The following is an 18534-nucleotide window of genomic DNA, read 5'->3' on the forward strand; positions in this document are numbered from 1 at the left end:
GAGTTAGGAAATACAGCCATTCTATAAAAGTACAACTTAAACCAATACCATATTTAAGCAGATCTACAGTGTTCTCAAAGCTTTAAATTAAAAAAAAATATTTCATTATATACTCATCTAAAGTATGAGCTTTCCCAGATCTAAAGAGAGAAGTTCTGAAGTCATTTTTTTTTTTAAATCAATACTGAAAACTTAAACACGAAATGGAACTTGATGAAAATTTCTACTCCAATCAGTTCCATAAAGTTAACAAGGAGGACACTCCCAAGATTATTTCAGTATGTTCATTTTTACCTCAAATGCTGATGCTGAGCTTTTCCAGAGTCTCCAAGCCTGTAATTTTGTTTCACCCTAGGTAACCTAAAAGGCAATATAAAAAGAGAGCATTTTAACATGAACTGCCATAAAAATCAATTGTGCCATGTGGTAGTCTGCTTTCTTGCATTTTAATATTTAGTTCTGTAGCAACAGCACATGGGCCTTCAAAATCTAATTATCATATGTCCTTTTTTGGCTAGGAACACACACAGTTTCTGAAAGATCAGCCTGAAGTGCTCAGGAGGTATTTGCATATTTTGTTTTATCTGCTACAGTAATTGCTAGCTGAGTCCAACTAGATTTATAGTTTTCCTCCCCTATGCCCCCTCCATGCATGTTTCACCTAATACAGTAATGAAATCTTTAACAAACTTATCACTCAACACATTAAAAAAACACACAAATACCTTCAAAGAATGTATGCGTTTCCAAAAACCAAAATAATCAAACAGTTATTTTCTTTTACAACAAGAATATGTAGGTAGCACAGCAGAGAAAATCCGACCAGTACTGCATTCATGTTCAAAAGTTTTATTCCCAGGGTCTAAGTTTTAAATTTGTGTTTGTACCATACACATATCCTTTTTTCTTTTCTGCACAGAATACAGCAAACTGCTGCTAAGATGCAGCAAGTTTAACTTAAATTTACTGTAATATGTTCTTATTATGCCTAGGTTATTCATTTTTTCACTGCCCCTAAAACATGAAACAGAGTATGTATTCCATTGAACCAGAAAATACCCTAACAGCTGAAAACCGTCACATCTCCAGTAAAAATGCAGAAATACACTTTATATTGGCAAGAAAACCAGAAAGGAACAATAGAGCATTTAGTCACCCCACCATATAACAAACAAGAACAGGAAAAAAAAAAAAGGTTCAACTCTTGTCAGTAAAGCTAATGCCATATATGGCTTCACATCGCAAATTTACTTTATTCCCTAATTGTAGATAGCAAACAAAAGGCACACAGATCAGTAGGCAAGATGTGGGAGAGCCAAAAAAGTATGTAATTCTCCACCAACCCCAACAATTTCCTTTGGCACATCAAAGCGGTAAAACAGAAGATTGCAGCTCTAATCCATAGGCAGACATGAATTACAGTAGGCTCTTTCAATGCCGAAGCCAACATACAACCAGACAGGCCACATTCCTGAGATGCAGTCAAGTTCTCATACAAAACAGTGGACTTATATCACATTAGCATCTAAATGGTGTTGGTGCACCCACTTAGACAAAAGCCTGTTGCAGTAGACGGCCAATCCTTCCTGTCTGCAGGCCAAAGGCATCTGCAGCTTGCCAACCATCCCAGCCAAACAATGGACGCAGCTAGGGTTTACCACAGCAAATAACATAACCAACCCCTCCACCATTTATTAACTATAACATTGAAGTCCAATTCTGTCAGATTTTTTTTTACCATATTAAAACCCAATATATATATCTAATTTTACTCTACAGTGCCTGGGGATCTTGTTAAAAGAAAGCAAGAGGGGCAAAAAGGAAAAGTTAATGACATTGACATTGCTAAAAATTAATTTCTAACATGTCTTCCATTGAACAGTAATGCCACAGGTTTTTTTGGTGGGTGTTTTTTTTTTTTTTTAAAGGTTTCTATTAAAAGGTCAACATTCACCCATTTTATGTAAAGGTAGAAGGTGAGAGTTTCAATATAACTAGCTATTTGGAGTGTTTAACTAGACACACCACAACCATATCAAATACTGAAAGAATAAAGCAGCATCATGAAAAGAAAAAAAAAAAATCAGTTCCTATAAAGACATCAAGAGAAGCATCCAAGAAATGACACGCCAGTCACTTCTGTAACTCTCTAGTTACTTCCACAAATCTCAGCCAAGATCTTCAAGGATTTCTGCTATTTGCTACTTAAACATTTGCCAATACAAAAATTAAGTATCTAAATATATCAAAGAGTACACAAAAGAATGTATCAACAAGTTTATTTTTATTTCCTGAGTTTGTAATTCAGTATTTTAAAATAATCATGGTAATATGACACCTAATTGTTGCTATTAAGATTGCAGAAAAAGGACTGAAATTTACAGTAAAAAAACTACTGACACACTACAGGCAATAGGCTGAATCCAAAATACACACTATCAACATTCTTGCTCTTCAACATCTTCTACAGTTTTAAAATAAACAGCTATTCCCTCCATCCCAGTAATGATGCTATTATTTAATTAAACCATTATTCAAACAGTTAGCAACTTGAAAATGAAGTTCTTATCTTGCAATAACATCTATGCAATTGGACTCAAGCTCAGATGAAGTTCCTTCATGCAAATACAAACAAATTCCGGCATGAACCAAAGTCCTGCAGCATCAGAAGGGTAACTACCATTACGATTGGAAGGAAAAAGTCCATCTGGGCTGGCATCCTGCCTCTGTAATTACAGCTGGTCACAGATGTTGGGAGGTGTGTGTGTGAGACTATAAAACAGGTCTCATCCTTCTCTTCCATGTAGTTATTCCAGCAACCTTATATTACAAGTATTTTCCTTTGGTTTATTATAGTACAAACAACAAAATCAGTCAGAAGCCACAGCTCAAACTCACTACTGCCTCAGATTAACTCCAAACCAAAATACTCTTAGCATCCAATGAATTAAGCTTTCTGCATGGAAGTCAGGAAAAAAATTTACACCTGGGACACCTCTCTCTAAATAAAAAATATGCCCTGTAAGAACACCCTGAAACACATTTAATGGATTTAACAGCAATTAGAGCTATTCCACATAATATTCAATTTTACTTTTTTTTCCAATTTGCTGCTTGAAAACCAAGCCACAGAAAAGCCATAGCTAAGTTCACAGATCCTAATTTATGTAGGTAACCACACTATTATTGTATCAATATCACAAGAAATTATAACTGACCGTATCTGTGAATTTATTTATCATTCAGTCCTTTACTTGGGTACCAAATTATTTACTTGTAATTACTTAGTTTATTTAAAGGTTATGTTCAAGCTTTTCAGGCACCTGTGTCTTTTGACAGGAAGGTAATTAAGCAGACATCAGGACAGGGATTTCTCTCTTCCCCAATCGGGAGCAAGCTGTGAGGGAAGTACAATTCCAAAGCATCAATTATTCTTGCTTATGAAAAGCAAAAGCAGCAGCTGCCCCCTGAATATAACCTCATGTGGGGATTTCAATCCCATTATTTGCATAAACATAAATCCTTTCTCTCCATGTGGCAAAAAGTCAAGTTCCCCAAGAAGCGGGCTGTCCGCAGTTTTCTGTTTCTGTGCCAGAACATCCAAAGTTACTAAGAGTCCTACATTACAAAAGGCTTTCTGTGAAGTCAGCAATTCTGTGATGCAAGACCTGCAGATACTTGGGGTTTAAGTCACTCTCTAGAATTTTCATCAAATTTAAAATGACAGTTCAAGTCTCCTATCATTGGTCATAATATCAATTTATGTATCACCCAAGAATCAGTGTACAAATGACAGGAATAATCCCCCAAAATAATGTATTTAACAGTGCAAACTAACTCATCCTAATGCAACCTTCAAATACAGAAGTACTATGTACTGGTTAGCACATTATTTACTCAAATTACATTTTGGGTTTTGTAGTTTTCAACCAGCCTTCCTAAGAAATAAAGGCTTGTCGAAAGTTGCGCTACATGTCTGCACATGTTCTCTCCCTGCAAAGAATTTGCTGGGATTGGATTCACTTGCTGTAAAACTGGGATGAAGTCAGTATTAAGTCCATAAAGATTTGTATTATAAAGAGACTGGTTTTGCTCTCAAATCCAGAAGACATTCAAAGCTGCTCAGATGCCACAGAACCCAACCTCCAGAGAGGTAACAGAGGGTGTGGGGGAAAAATGATAGATGGGAAACAAGGGACCCCAACAAATAAACAAACAAACAACAAACACCCACACACCCCCACCCACCCCCCATACTTAACTGATTCTTTCATTTCATTGAAGAAAAACCTGAATCAGTGGTAAGACACTTCCATAGGCCCACCAATTTTTTTCTGAAACATATAAGAATGTCTAAGGGTCTAAATGAAAATGTTCTGGAACAGGAACAGTGTTGGCAAGGGGTCTCAAGCAAGATGAAATGCATGAAAAGAATGTATGTGCCTGATTGTAAAATGATCCAAATTGATTCCAAAATGGAAAAGGTCATTAAAAAATGAAATTATTCGCACCTTAACCTACATATCCAGCTAAATAACTTACTGTGCTGAGCAGCAAGAAAAGGCTCTTATGTTGAGGCTTTTCTTATTTTAAGAGCTGAGAATCAACTTTAATTATCTGTGTGATGATTATCTCAAAACAACAAATGTAATGCGTTTCTGCAGCATTAACAGACCAATGCTGAAAAACTGCACACTGTGAAGCACTTTACATCGCTTCCTGGTATTCTGAATTTTCTACTTACAAAAACTAAAACAACTTTTCACTTAACAGTAGTAATTAATACTTTTTATTTGAGTCAAACTAAAAAGAACTGCCATCTTTAAGGCAGAGGCTATTATATCCTACTGAAGCATCAGGCCTCAGCACAGAAGCAGCTACTTAGATCATACATACCTAGCTGAATGCAATGAGCATCAAAGTAAAAAGTTACAGCATTTTATAAAGTGTCATTTCCCTCCATGCAAATATATGCATTTAGAATAGAAAACAATCACTCCTTTACATTCTTTACAGTTAAATATAAGACTTCAGCAGGTCACAGAAATTATTTTTTTTTTGTTATTTTAATGCATCAATCCTCATTTTTCAATATTGTCCCATAAAGCACATAGATTTGCAATGCTGCATGGGGTTCAAAACTGATGAGATGATATAAATACATTTTAATAGTATAAAGCTAGAATGTAGCATTTTCATATCTCAGGTTATTTGTAGTGCTGTTGACCTTCAAGAACGGACATGATATGGAAACTGATTCATATATATACAAGAATTTACTCTGTGAAAAGGTAGTGATGGGAAAGATTAAGTCCCTGTCTGAGGTAATGTGGCAAAAAATAACAGTATATGATGAGACATGCTTGTTTTGTCTCTTTTCAGACCTGAACCATAGGTAAGGAAAGCTGGAACAGTTTGCCAACATTTGAGGACTTAATCTTGTACTATGTAACTTGAAGTTGTCACTGAAGAAAAACCTTTATTTTTAACAGATGCCTTAAATGGAAGTCTTAGATTTAAGAGTAAATATGGAAACACGATTGACTTCAAAAAATAAAAACACTCAAGATCCACAAAACACAACAGCCTCCTCTCCGCAACATGTGGGATCACAGGGGTCTTAACACTGACTAAGAAACTTTAAATTCTAATGTTTTTTCCTTCTCCTTTGAAAACTTTTCGTTCTGATCAGCTATGAAAGCTAGTATGAAGTCAAACAGATAAACAGCCTAACACGTTACAGTTGTGACATAACCCATTAATTAAGGGTGCCTTACCTCCAATAATGATGCAACACTAACACTTTCAATTCATAGACACAAACCAAAAAATACACCCATTCCTGATTCAACAATCTGTCCATTTTCTACAGCAGCAGAACAAATGCAAGAATAATTGGAGATAAAATAGGCATCCTTGCAATTTCTCCGAATGCACATTAATAGGTATCTCTGCCTAATGCCAAGTCTACCTTACAGTTAGAATCTTTTCAGTCCACTGCAGCATTAGTCCAATGTTTCACATTAGTACTGCACATTACATATACAGTATGGATACTCAGACTATGTAGCTAAAAAAAGTATACAAGTTGTTCCTCCTTGATGAATGATAAAAAGTTTCAAAACCTGAAATAAGCTGCTTTACTACAGCAATCATTAAATAAATTAAATAAGAAGGGAGGGAGGGCAGGAGAGCACGGGGCAGGGCAAGGTAAGTTATTACTCTTCGTTTCTCAGAGTGGAGTAAAAGGTACTCCTGCACATGAGCAAAAGCATTCCCAGCTATGCAAACAAAAGGATGGTTCCAGACATCAAAGTAGTTGTGGTTAACTGCATATGACATTACACATTTAATGACTATTGAGGCAGGTTAGAAGGAAAGATAATGTAATATTGCTAAACAATTCCACTTTTTCTACATTATTATCTAAAACCACTCAGGGCTGAGAAGTGTTTTAAAGGAGTAAGATTCCTATGAATGGCACAATTAAGAGTTTCTGACATCAAGTTTGCGTTCAAGAAGCAATATAGTACTGCACCTGCCAATTAGCCCTTCTGTTGAGCACAACTTGAAATTCCTATAGTTCCTTCAATTCCAGGCTGTGTCTGAGTAACTGACACGATATTACACTGGACAGACATACCTACAGGATTCTGGTCCACAGCCATCAGCTGAAGGGAGTTCTTCTCTTCTGTAACACTAAAATATAGTGCTGCAATTCAATCAGTTGTGAACCCCATTTTCAGGGCAGAACACAAGTATACTAGTTTTAGTAGAGCCCCTTTTCTAAAAATAACACTGTAAACTTTGCTTTACCTGGAATTACCAGCTCCACAGCACTGGTTATCAAATAATAGTAGTATCAAAAGATAGAAAAATATGAATCAAACGAAAGAATTCTGTCCCGTTCTTACCACATCAGTTGAGTTTGCATGAAGTTGTCAAACCACTTATCATTATACCAAAAATACCATCTTATTACCAGAAGTATAATAGACAATTCACAGGTTGCTTCATTGTAGCAACATTAAGCAGCCAACGTCAAGCAATCATTAGCAAAAAATGAGGGATTTTACAATTTCTTAGTTTTGAGATTTCAGAAAAACTGCAGCCATTCTGACAGCTGCATTAGCAAAGCCTGGACTAGCTCCCCTTTCTGCTGGTGTCCTAAGCTTCTACTCTGGATACATTAAGACCTGGGGGAAAAAAAAAAAATATATATATATATATATAATTGACAGCCTGGCAGGTACACTCTGCAGAAATCCTGAAACTGACATGAAAACAGTGGGAGATGACAAAATTTTGCAGTTATCAACACATCATTCTTCTGATCTGGGAAGTGCTGCAAACACTTCAACTTAGTGATGAGTACTGGATTACGAGTACTTTCTTGCCCTCATTTATCCTCACAGTACCCTGAATGTGACCAATTCCAGCAGGTCAGACTGACTATGTAGTTCTCCAGAGGCCAACCAAATCCAGACTCTCTGAAGACATCATGAAGCGGCACAGAAGGGAATGGAGAGCAGAACAGCTGTAATGAATACATACCTCCTTTTAGGAAGGATCAGAAGAAACACTGCCAGCATTTAAATGACAAAGAACTCAATCTAGTTATGAGGGAATCAAAGGAAAGGAGAATTTATAGAAGCAAATCAGAGAAACATTAATGCAATCAACATCTTGGAATAGTAGAGCTACTTCCGCTTTAAAAAAAAAAAAAATAAAAAAAAAAAAAAAAGAACACCTCACTATAAGCCTTAAGGTGCTAAATAATTTGGTTAAAAAGCAGGGGAATAATCAAGCATTTTAAGATAAATTATTCCACTATTAACAGCCCAATACAGCAAGTCTGATTAAATTGAAGGCATTAAAACCCCTTAATTTAATCTTGATTTATACCAGGAAACCTTACATATAGAATGGTTAGTTATAAAAGAAAAAAAGAAACCGTATCAGTTAGAAGCTTATTTTGGTTTTGTAGGTATTTTTAGAAACAAGTGCTTTTATACTGGTATTAATTACTTTGATTTGCAACTATCAAATACAAGCATCTGATTAATTAGGAGGGTAGTGTCACAGCCATTATTAACATATCAAGTAATTACATCATTTAGCTTATTAATTAGTATATTCAATTATATTGAATAATTCCCCCCACCTATAATGCATATGATGGTGTATTTGGAAAGATTTTACAACTCAATGCAAACATATCTTAAAGTTATAATTATAAAACTTTTAATTATGCAAAATAAATATTTAAATACATCTGGCTTTCAATTGCATTGACTAATCATTTCCTTTTATCAGCTAATGAGCTGACATATTTGAGTAGGCATGAGCAGATGCACTAAGATGCCAAAAGAGGCAGATAATTGATTGGTATGACTTTCAGAATGATTTAAACAGATTACACGCCTAACTTTCAATGGAGATTTGAAAGATTTCCCACTTCTTCCTCAGCATTGCTTTCTCAACTTTGAGCAACAGGAGATCTCACTTCTCTTTAATTACATCTTTCTTGCACAACAAAAATCAAAAGTACTATTTGGAAAAATGCATAGTAAGCTTTCACCATTTTAAAGACCAAATTGACATGTACTTACTGAAGGCAGGATACAATTCTAACACTCAAAACTTTCCTTTTCTCCAAAACTGCATATAATTAATTCAGAACCAGCCATTTTCATAATTTACAGTTCAAACTACTTCAGCATCTGTCAAACACATACTAAAACTAACTGGTGGAAAAAATAAAAATAAAAAAAAAAATCCCAGGCTGTAAGTCTAGGCCCTTAAGACTTGCAATATAAAAATAGTTTTGAAATTAAATTTTAGAGGTATATTGTTTTTAAAAGTCTGGCTTTGCTGCACAGACAAGAGCTTAGAGAAACTGAGACTAATCAACTAAGGCAATGAAGTTCATTCAAAAAGTAAAAGTTCGTTAAACACTTATGGGCAAGCTGTCACTGAAGAGAGTGACCTTATTACTCCTCTTCTAGTAGGATTAAACACAGAACATATGCAGAGGTTTAACATACCATAATTTCACCAGATCGGTATTTCACTTTAGCTCTTTCAAACACGCTCATAAAAATTTGTGCTTGGCTGTACAGTCAAGCTTCTTTAAAATAGTCACTGAAGAAATATGATCTCTCTGGTGTAGACAAAATACAGGAAAGTCACTTTATATTTTATCACTTTCCTTTTGTTTTCATTCAGCATTGAGACAGAATGCTGTATGATAAAAGCTCTCAGATTACAGCTTAACACGCCTTTAATATGGCACTACTATACACACAAGAGCACCACTTACTCACTGTTCAACTTACGTGCTGCCTCCAACCCTCTCTTACGCTGGCACAAATGTTCCCAGGTAATTTGTGACCCCATCTAGAGACAGACCATAACAAAGTAAAGAAATCACACACAATAAAAATGTTTCTTAGATGAATTAGTCTCCTTAATCTACTTCATCATACAGCTTCTGAAACACTTGCACCAATAAAGCTTAACAACAAATTCCACAAAGGTGTTTTCTTTCTAGCAGAAATGCTATCTAAAATGCATACAGCCCCAGACACAGTCTGTGCACCTCAGATGCCTAACAGGAAAAAGGATGTACTGTTTCGAGTAGTACCTCCATGATCATATATCCCCTAATTAGAATGCAAACTTTTAAATAATATGAATATTTTATATTAAACTTTTCTACTTTAGTCTTTTTCATTAACCCTCTATCCACTATCACAGTATCAATGGCAAATACTGCTGGCTAGTATTTCACATGAAAATTACATAAAAATCAACTAATATTCTTAAAAGTATGCCTGTAAATTGAAACTTGCAAATATCACTTATCCTATAAATCCAATGGGATACAAAAATCTAGCCCACACTTTTAAATGCTGAACTCCTAACACTGAAAGGTACGTTGTTTACAGTTTAGATATTCCTACTCAAAGATTTAATGTATCTATAGCTGTACCATCACCATACTTTCACTTGTTTTAACAAAAACTGCAGACAATTTTCACCATAAAACTGAGCTTACCCTATTGAGAAAAAAAAAAAAACACCACATGGCCTGGAAAATTAGTATAGCCTAACCCTACCACCAGTTGTACTCTGAAGGCATATCTATGGGGTGGGGAAAACAAAACCTTCCTCAAGTTGGGGAAAAAAAGAAAAATCAGAAGGTTTTCCTGATCCACAAAGGTAACTTGCCTCGCTCAACTAGTCTAACTTGTTACTTTTGAACTTTCCACATAATTATTTATAAGACTTCTGTTATGGGTACTGTGGGGTCCTAAAGCTTTGATTTCAAGTTGAGGATTACAAATCTGTACCATGTTGGTGGTAAACAGACTGCGCAGTTCGATTTTGCTTTGAGTTGTTTCGGGGGGACAGGACAGGTCACAGACAGACCAACACTTCGTTCGATTTCTCGGGGTTTGTTTCTTTGTTTTTTTTACATCAGGGCAATGATTTGCCCTTCTATCACTGAAGCCTAACCCCTGCCTTCAGGAGCTTTTAAAGCTACTCAAAGTGTACCTGAGAACTTGAACATACAATTACCAACAAACCAAATGCCCCATCACTTTCAGAAGAATGGAAAACTGGAGAGAGAAAACCATAAGCTTTTTAGGCTATCAGGTTTTGATTTGTATTTGATTATATTACTATCTCGGAATATATAATCACTAAGTTTGAGGAAAACTGGAAAAGTTGTTGTAAAGTTTTAAGCTGGTTCTTAAGAACAACTCCCTAATTATGGGGTCACGACTACAAACTACCACTGGATAAAAATGAGAGGTTTTAAACCAGATACAACTTTGGATCTGAATTTCCCAAGCTAATAGCTAGAGTCTAAGTCAGATGCACTATCTGATGGTTGTTACCTTTGTTAAAAAGCTGTTAAAACCTCAGAATAGTATTCACTAAAGAAAAGTAGTTACATCAAATTGCATTTTTATTCCATTTTCATAACACACCAAAAGCTTCCCCCCACTTTGGTTCATACCCTGGACTTGCCACAGCCAATTTTCATATACAAACCCAAAATATTACTGTAGTAACACACATTTATAAAAGCAGCTATTAACAATAAGTGAGAAATCAGAAGTTTGAGAAAAACATGAAAAAATATATTAATAGGCAAGAAGATAAATCAATATTCATAAAGATAATCAAATGGGAAGTAGTATTTTGGGATTAGATTTCATGAGACTGCTGATCCAATCCCATGGCAATCTAGCACTAGATGAAGCAACCCCACTCTTCACTGCTCCTTCCCTCCTCTAAACAGCTTTGACATTTGTCTGACTTTTTGGAAGAAAAACAGTTCAGCACACTAACCAAGTGATTTTTCTTGACCTAGGCAAGTTTTCTGCTGGTTCAGCAAGCTGAATTAAGTAGTTGATAGGGATCAGATGAGTATTAGAACTGGCATGAGGAGACAGTTGTCATCCATTTTGACAGCCACTACACTGCCCACATTAAGAAAACAAGCAAACTGGATTCAGCAGGTTTTTGACTCACTCAAAACCAGACACCAGCTTCTCTATTGCCAACTGTTGCTGAACTGTGTTGCACTAATGATAATAAACCTAAAAATTACAGAAGCAAAACTTCTTACTGTCTAGTCCAAACTTACTTGAATGTAGCAAAAGGAAACCATTCTGTGAAACACCTAGTGGCAGCAGATAGAAACAACGGGATGAACCATTAAAAGATTTTAACAAGTGTTAGTAGTTGGCAGTCAATGTATACATTAGTAGCATTATTGGCATGCTACTCAAACTGCTTGCCAGAAATCAGCACCTGCTTCATCATTATGCCAGTCACTACATGCCCTAAAATCATCCAGTAATTCCTTGTAGACCCTCATCCACTGCAATACCAACCAGTCAGCAGACAGTTTTAACAAATCATGAATTCTGCCACTGAAAACCCACCTTCTATTCAGTTTAGGTAACACGTAGTCTTGAGAAGACCATTTTCCAGACAATTTAGTATTAATCAAAGCAGGTTTCACTTCTCAACTTCTAAACTGCAGAGCATTAACTATGCAAAGATTACCATAGGGAAAATTACTCATCTCCTGGAAGGTGATCATATGTCTTTCAAAACCCAGGGAGTTCATAAACGTTTTTGGCATTCTTCCAGTCCTTTTTCAATGAACTACTTCAAGTAAAAATGCAGGCCTATGTTGCCCATTACCTTCGTAAAACCTACACCTCCTCCTCCAGAGCTCTGTCACGTGTGACAGCTCAAATTCTTTCCTCTCAAATCCCCAGTAAATGGTATACCCACACTTCTTCAGAGGAAGATTTTACTAAATTGTAGCCTTTCTGATTACACAGTAAGCAAATCAACTGATCTATGCAGCATATGAACCTATGGACTTGAACACCTGGGTATACATTTCTTAATTTTTCATTTGTAATCTTTTAAAGTATACAGACAGCTGCATCTTGCCCCATCAATTACAACTTGCTATGCTTTCTAGAGTCAGCCAGTCAACTCAGGAGGCTGATACTGACAGAGCTCAATATTTTTTGAAAACAATGAAAAAAAACTTCCCCTGCACACTTTTTTTACAAGTAGTAAAAAAGTGTAAGGTAGTCCATAGGATTTTTTTTAATTTTCATAAGCTAACAGAAAATGCATAATTTGCTTACAGTAACTGTGGAAATAATGAGGAAGAGAGAAGAGGATGATCCCATGGCTTAGTAACATGCTTCTGTCACTTTCCCCTTATAGTCTCTGCCGTTCATGCTGGCTGTTCACTACACTGATAGAAAAAACCGATTTCCTAGGGTAATTTTTCCTCTTATTTTGCCTCACAGAAACAGGAAAGCTAAGTAGCAAGAAGAATAAATGAAGAATACACACACATCTTCCTGGGGACTCATACAATTATACAGCAGAAACAGAGGTTCAAATGTTTTTTCTTTGTGCCCACTCTCTACCTCCAACAGTTAATTGGGGTTTCTAAAGTCTCCAAGCTCATAGAGACAGCACTATGTTAGCAAGAGTAACAAAAAATCATCTTCAGTAACTGAGGAGGATGGGAGGGCACCTCTTGCTTTCCCCACAACATTTTTCACAGATCTTGTATCACTTCTTAATAACTTTACATAGCAAATTGGCAATATAGGCATTTAACTTTAGTGTAAAGATGACAAAAGGTTGTGGGTCACTGGAAAAAATGGGAGGCCAAAGCTTTCAGTTGTATTGTAAACACTTTCTTTCATTTCAAGCCCTCTTCTGAAAATGAAAACCTACTAGGCGTTGCCTATGAACGTAGCAAGACAGACAGGTTTGTCTGTTCATAAACACAAAGCTTAAGTGAGGAACTAAAAGTGTTACTTGAGATTGATCCCAAGCACTAATAATCTGATTAAAGATGATTCAATATGATCAGTGAACATTATGAATTCATAAAGCCACAATTAGTAAGTCAGCTTAAATACATCTAAACCAAATGCCTTAACATACAGAGGCAGAATATAAACATTGGAAAACTGTCTTTGACTTAGGCATTCAGATGTTACACTTGAAGGGGTGAAAAGAGAGATACCTGAATTAACTTGCCAAATCTCAGTCAGTGAGAGAAGTTAGGCCTTCTGAATCCTAGACAATGGCCTAACCACTAGATTACCTCTAGAAGTTTTTACTATCAACTGTGAAGCAACTTCACCTTTAGATAGGTAAACCTTGTTCATTTCTCCTTGAACAAGAAAATACAGAGCCAAAGTCACCATAAAAAGCCACTAAGAGTTGCAAGAAACCTGTAAGAAACTTGGATCTAGATCAGAAACAAAGTAGACATCACAAACAAAAGAGAAACATAAATTGCAAAGTTAGCCAGCCCAGACATGCTTGCATAGCCAAACCATCTCAATGGAGTCAAACAAATTAACTTTTAAAAGCAAGCTGTACTTGCCTCACTTCCTAAGAAAAGGAGATTTATGCCATCAGTAAGTGGCCAGGTCTAAAACTCCAAGTCAGTTTTCAAAACCAAAAGATTTAAAAAAAAAAATAGCTTAAATTCTTCAACTTTCAAGGAGACCAACTTTTTTTTTTTTTTTTTTTTTTTACCACTACCCAACTATTTTTTAGCATCTCTGCTGAGGAAAAGGCTGCTACATGCCTTGATGACTTACCAGGAATCAGATTCCAAAAGAGGAGCAAGGTAGCGGAAACCACATTTTAAAAATTAACAGTAAGGGGTTTTTTGTTTTGTTTTTTGTACAAATGAAAAAACACTAGGATACCGATGAGCAATGTAAAACAAAACAATAAAATCCCAATGACAGCTAAAACAGTCCCAACTTGACCACCTCTTGTTTCCAGCACCCAATCCCTCAAGCCAGCAGTCACCCTGCTGCATCCCAGCCACAAATGCACACTTATTCAGTGAACCCAAAGGAACTGATCCTTTATGAAGGGTAACAACAGAAGATGCAAAACATGGGCAGAAACTGATCATGCCACCTGTGCCAACCAAAACAGGATCACAGATTCATGAATGTGTTGCACTTAAGTAAAAGCCACAACAAGCAATACTAAAGTCTCTTGGATCCAGGGGTATTTATGCAAGGAGAAGCTGGAGGAATATCGCTCTTCCTTCTCTTCCCAACAGAGAAGAGGATTTCAACACCTTCAGCTGCGTAACAATGCAAGTAAATTCCTTGATACTAGTTTCAGTTCTCTGCTCCATGACTCCAAAAGGTGCAGGAATTTGAAGGTGACAAATGTCAGGGAAAATTTACGTAAGTAATGCAGTCTGCAATATAGAGCAGAAATAACGGGCAGATTTGAGATACACTGCTCCACGTTCAAACTTGAAAAATTATGACATTACTAGGTAAGGCATGCAAGAACTACCAAACCCAGGAGTTCACCTAATATCATGGTATACACTAAAGTGAGCATTGCTTTGTCTTGTGGATTAAGTCTTTTATAATGATTATTTTAATTACATTCCTACATCCACTGCCCCCCTAAATGATCAACACAGTTTGAACACTGAACCTTAAAATCCCAACCAAAGACTGAAGTTAACTTCAGCTAAAAAAATGAACTTTTCACTGTGTATCAGGTTTCTTCTCTCCTGGTTTACCACAATACATACGGAAGTCATGAAAGACTGGTTTAAAGAAAGATCATGCTTTCTCCTCTCCTCCAGTCATTCTTAGCCTTTAAGGTAGTGTGTTCTAAAAGCATACTGCACACAATTATATACAAGCTCCTGTTCTTAACAACACTACAATGATATTTTTTTCTTTAAGGGAGTCACTTTCGGGGGGGGGGGGGGGGGGGGAATAAATCAAACTTCTGTGCTATCAGTCTGAAGAAATTACTGTTGTACATATGAAGGTGATGCAATACATATGGGCAGTGGTTATACAGCTAAGCATTAGGACATAGGAACCATCTTGCTATTCTGCCAGTTCTTGCTACTCTGTCAAGCTCAATATACTCTCTGGTTTGTACCACCTATGTGAGGGGAAAAAAACCCTGGACATCCTCACAGAGCATTACGGAAGAATGGAACAACCTATCTCAAAGACTGTTTTGATGTTGTACCTGCTGCCTGATAGACTAGATCATGCCTTGAAATAAAACTCTCTTCTGTAGTCTTAGCACTTAGTATAATGCTCATCATCCATAAAGTGTACAATCCTTTAGAAAAAAAAATAGTTCTTGAACTCTTGCTATCATATTCTACAGCTTATCTAAAGATACATCAGCGTATTTCAACTCCAAGTTTACCACATCCATTTTAATAAATGGCTCCTTGCTTTTCTAAGAGGGATATGCATGGTTCTGTATTTGGTTTTGCCAGTAATTTGCACTCAGTTACACACCAATACACATTTAATCAGTTCATACTGAAATTCAACACGAGTCAAGTAGTGATACTTACTCTAACCAGCTATGCTGAAGCAACTTTGTGCAAACTATGTCCTGAAAAACCAAAACTTATTTTACAAATTTTTCAAGTGGGGAATAAGAAACTTCTAGGGAGTATATAAAACCCATGACAACAGTTTTTCTGAATCACAGGTTCTGCTTTTTTCTTCTTATAGGGTACCAACGATCAAGGTACTTCTCAAAAAAAGCATAACTTCTATAAAAACCTTAGTGTAGTACCACGTCAGGCAAAATAGTTCTCTAGCTTATTTGCTTCCTCTACCACCAACCAATGGAGGATATGTATGAATGAGTATAACAGCAGGGGAAGCAGGTACACCTTCCACTGACCAGTCACCTTGATAATTGCTGGGTCTGAGAAGATACTCTTGTGTCTGATGGTCTCTGATGATTTTCCCTACAAATTGTTTCAACTTCCTCGTAGAACTGTGGCATTCCCAACATGCTGCTGCACCATGTCTTTCAGTTATACATGGTGCAAAGAAGTATCTAATTTGTTTTGAATCTGTAGAATACAGAAATCCTTCAAAACCAGGGAAACACCTGAAACCAGCTACCTAACTACTTTCTTCATGAATCTTAAGTTTCGTAATGTCTGATCCCTCCACTGGTATCTCTTTCCTCTGGGTGAAAAGCCTTAGTCAATTTCCAATCTACCTCTCTCTTAGTCTAATACAACCTTTTTAAAGCAGTAGAGAGATAAACGGAAAATACTCAAAATGTATTTAGTAGTCCCAGAAGAGATTTATACAATAGTATATTGATGTAATTTTCTTCTCAATTAATTATTAATTAGAGCATTACTCATTTTTTGACTGCCAAGTACCAAGCTGCCACATTCACAGAATGGTATCACCAAGGTGCTTTCATGAACTGCAGTAGCTAAGCCAGAGTTCAGCACTTCTGAATAAAATATACGTATTTTATAATCCTATGGATTAATAAATAATAAAATAACAATCCAGTGATTATACACATAAAAGCACCTTCTAGCTGAAAACTTCTAGTAGCATCGTCAAAGCTTTTAAATAGACTACTACATATCTTATAGAGACAGACAATGGGAAAGACAGACTCTCTTAGGGATGTAGAAGAATTATGGCATAACAGAAATCAATTTCAGTTTGTGTCTTTATCAACTTGTTAAAGCAAGCACCACCCAACCCATTGAATATATACACATGCTGTTTGCACTTTAAACAGAGTATCCAAAATGACTTACTACATTTAAAAAAAAAGCATAAAACATAGTAAAACACAGCATAAAATGACTGTTCGCAACGTAAATTCATTTTGTTTTGTTACTCTAAACGTAGTAATCACCTCCCAATCTATACACTTTCATTACCTGAGCCCACCACAAAACTTGGGAGTTCAAAACCTAAACATCAAAGATACTCATAACTGATCATCTGAAGTGCCGAACATCCTCCAGACTTTTAGCAGTTGAAGTTAACTGTAACTGCACTACTAAGAGATTCATTTTTTACAATTAGTGATTTCTGGTTAGTGCTAGTACACAAGAAACTCCCCTCTTTTTCAGATGTCACTTTCAATCGATTTCAATCCATTTCCCACCCATTCGGGTTCTTTCAGATTACCTAACACAGTAACAAACCCCACTGCATAAATATTGGTCTCTTTAACCTTTTGTTTTTCAACATAAGACCGCACAGCACAAGGTCTGCCTTAATCACGCTGCCACTGCGCTCTTTCGCTCCATGCACTGCCTTCACTTAAACTGGAAGAGGACGGAAAGCGAGCCGAGAGAAGCGCCAGGAGTTTCATATACCGCCTTTAACATCAGCGCTTCAGAGCGGGGACTCTTCACTGCCCGACGCTGCTGTCCCCGAGCCCCTCACGCCCCGGCTGAGGGGCTCCCGAGGCCCCCGGCCCCGGGAGGCGCAGCGCGGCCCGCCCAGCGCCCACTCGCAGGCCTCCAGCGCGGCCGCCCGGGGGGCGCGGAACCGGAGGAGACAAAGCCGAGGGGCCGGAGCGCGGCCCCCCCGCCGTGCGGGCCCTGGCTCTGCCGGCGGCGGGGCCCGCGGGAAGTTGCCGAGGCCGATGCTGGGGCCCGGAGGTCGGTGCCGGCGGCCCCCGGAGCCGCGGGGTCAGGGACGGCCGCTGGGACCGCAGGCGGGGCAGAACTAAACGGGCCCCAGCGGCGGGAGGGAGCTACCACCGCCATGCCGCCCCTCTCGGCGGCGGCGCCGGGGCTGCGGGGGCTCAAGCCGGCGCGGGCGGCGGGCTCCGACACTCGTGCTCGGCCGCCATGCAGCTCCCGGGGCGAGAGGCAGGCGCGCCCGGGCCGCCATCTCCTACCTGCTCGCATGGGACCTGGCCCGGCGCTTCCCCCTACTACAGGCCGCGTCTCATTGTGCCGCCGCCGCCTCACTCCCCCCAACTGTCAGGTTCCTCCATTCACCTGGGCCTGGGACAGCCTCCTCCCCCTCCCTTCCCCCTGCGCTGCCGGCCCTACGCAAACGGAGCGCCTCCCCCACCCCTCCCACCCGTACCAACGGGGGCCGCCCCACGCACGCGACGCAAGCCCGCTCCGAGAATTCCACCCTGCGCAGTTTACAC

General features: G+C 38.0%; 1 protein-coding gene across 7 annotated transcripts in view; it reads right to left on the reverse strand.

The window, feature by feature from the left end:
- DICER1 (dicer 1, ribonuclease III) overlaps window positions 1-18534 on the reverse strand; it is a 67520-nt gene extending 48986 nt beyond the window's left edge. For 2 of the 7 annotated variants that reach the window (XM_080396249.1, XM_080396243.1), the window contains exons 1-2: window positions 18274-18433; window positions 295-360 (exon numbers count right to left, since the gene is read on the reverse strand). The gene's annotated coding sequence lies outside the window, so the exon portion shown is untranslated. Of the gene's footprint in view, window positions 1-294; window positions 361-6643; window positions 7545-9338; window positions 9400-17598; window positions 18244-18273; window positions 18434-18467 lie in introns of those variants that run through there. The other 5 variants (XM_080396244.1, XM_080396246.1, XM_080396247.1 and 2 more) reach the window with 5 other exon arrangements.

The sequence above is a fragment of the Falco punctatus genome, assembly GCF_963210335.1.
Source record: "Falco punctatus genome assembly, chromosome: 7".
Classification (NCBI taxonomy): domain Eukaryota; kingdom Metazoa; phylum Chordata; class Aves; order Falconiformes; family Falconidae; genus Falco; species Falco punctatus.